Genomic DNA, 2,233 nt, shown 5'->3' with positions numbered 1-2,233 from the left:
GAGAGAGAGAGAGAGAGAGAGAGAGTGAGTCTCGATCCGTGAATTTATATCCAGGCTCGAACTCGGTTAAGGGCGCGCTCGAAAACAAAAGTGGAAAACGAAGGAGCTCGGATACGAATAATTTGACGAGATCTGTTCTCTTCGGATTCTCTCGAGTTGGCGACACACGATCGCTCTAATCGCGGTTTCTTTCCGCCGCGAAAACCGCGCGATCGATACGAGCTGGTCTTGATGTCGATTACGTAACGCATCCCTGCCCTACAAGTACGCCTAAACCACTCCCTCCTCGTCTACCACCACCCTGTGTGACGCAAACACGCAAAGTTACGTCATCGTGACAATAGAGCGCCACGGCGTCGTGTGTTGGTCGACATGGCAACGCCATTTCTCCCTTCTCCCACCTTACGTCTGCATCGTGTTTACCATTACCATCTCGTCAACCCGGTGTCATTTCTCCTTTCATCCTTCCTTCCGTCGTTCGACGCATCAACGATCTCGATCGCCATATCGCGTTATATCCAATTACTCTTGGCAAATTTTCAATCGCCGAGCGTTGCACCAGATTTATTATAGTTTTCGACGATTTCTCCGATTCTCCGATTTCGATCAAAAAAAAAAAATCTCCTTCGATCTGTGGCGTCTCTGGCGATTGATAGATTCGCTTCCATCGTGAATCGAGTCGAGATCTAATAAATTATAGCGGAAAAATGTAAATTTTCGTGCGAGAAGAAAAGGAATGAGGAAGGGAGGAAAAGAGAGAAGAAAAATCGTCGGGTCGATCGAACGGAGCCGCGTCGATTGGTTTACGAGATCGCGTTACTTTTAAATCGAATCGAAATCCGCTCGATATCCGGTTTGCTTTGCCGTCAGTGACGACGAGATATCAATTTGGAGGCGAAATTGGCGCGAGGTGGAACGAAACCGTGGCATCGGGAAATAACTGTAATTATCGGTTTACATTTAAGACGTGGTGATTTATGCGACGTGGATAGGGGGACTTTTCACGGCGAACCGGAAATCGTTAAAAAAAAAATGTAAAAACGGGAGGCCGGTGATAGCAGTTGCGCACAAAGTATACACTCAAGTTTTACACACATTGAAACGCGTGATACTTGGTTTGAAATTAAAGAACGCAGGACCGGTTTGCCGAGTCTAACTATACTTCTAACAGAACGATGACTCACGTATCGAATGTATAAAATGCTGAAATCAAAAACTCTTCTTCTCTCCTCCGTGTATACGCGCTTTCGCGTATATTCGAATTGGAAATTAAACGTCCCGATTGAGAATAAAGCGATATTTCACGATTCCCATTTACGATCGCGTTTTAATTTACAATTCTATCCCTTTTTAAAAATTCGTTTAATTCGTTTAAAAAGAAAATTACACGTATCGCGTGTCGAGAATGCGCGCGAAAATAAATAATATTCGCCGTTGCACTTTTGAAATTTTTATGATTCGATTTTTTTGAAACGATCGTCACGCTTACCGCGCCGCCGCTCCGTTCGCGTGTACACGCGTATATACAGGAGAACACAGAGAGAAATGCCAAGATCGTAAACGATATAAAGTTCTTTGCTTCTTTGAATTGCATTCCCTTCGCGTGAAATTCTCATATTTCTATTTCCGCTTTATTAAATTTTCCACGCGTCCGTCCTTCTTCCCCTCGTTCTCCCCTCTCTGTTTCTTTTCCCTTATCTTCCAATTGATTTCGATACGTTGTTCCTCCTTAATCCCGAAACTCGATTCTCCGTTAAAAATGTTTCGTTTAATTTCGCATGACGAATTCCGCGATCGTAAATCCATCTTCGTTTCCCCTTGAACTTTGCTCCCTCTCGGCCCCTATTCTCGTAAAATAATCGTCGCAACGTGTTCATCGCGGCGATTCGCTTTTCGCGAAACGGGTTCTGCGAAAACGCGCCACGCATCCTGACCACGCGTGGTATATGTGACGTTTACGGCAACGAAAAGTCAACGAGACGCCTTTTTTTTTTTTTTTCCGCTTTCGTCAATCGACGTTCCTCCTCTTCTTCCCCTTCCTCTCTTCGACGCCTTCGTCCAAAGATACCAAACTACCCTTTCCTAGCGCACCAGTTCTTCGCCATTTTTAACGCGATCTTTATGGGAAATTAATATTACCGTTAAAGCTATCGGTATTCGAAGAGACGGATAAAAATATTTAGAATGGAGAAATGGTGGCGTAATCGATGGCGGAGATCGCAAAGGGTTTTGA

The 2,233-nt window shown here is 44.5% G+C and overlaps 1 long non-coding RNA gene across 1 annotated transcript in view; it reads right to left on the bottom strand.

Moving 5' to 3' along the window:
• LOC102680588 overlaps positions 1-2,233 on the bottom strand; it is a 17,081-nt gene that overhangs the window by 4,065 nt on the left and 10,783 nt on the right. Inside the window, exon 2 of the long non-coding RNA XR_422770.2 lies at positions 169-175. This is a non-coding gene — a long non-coding RNA (uncharacterized LOC102680588). The remainder of the gene's footprint in view (positions 1-168; positions 176-2,233) is intronic.

This window comes from Apis dorsata, unplaced genomic scaffold (genome assembly GCF_000469605.1).
Source record: "Apis dorsata unplaced genomic scaffold, Apis dorsata 1.3 scaffold_919, whole genome shotgun sequence".
Classification (NCBI taxonomy): Eukaryota; Metazoa; Arthropoda; class Insecta; order Hymenoptera; family Apidae; genus Apis; species Apis dorsata.
The sequence above is the reverse complement of the archived record's forward strand: the minus strand, read 5'-3'. Positions and strand labels throughout refer to the sequence as shown.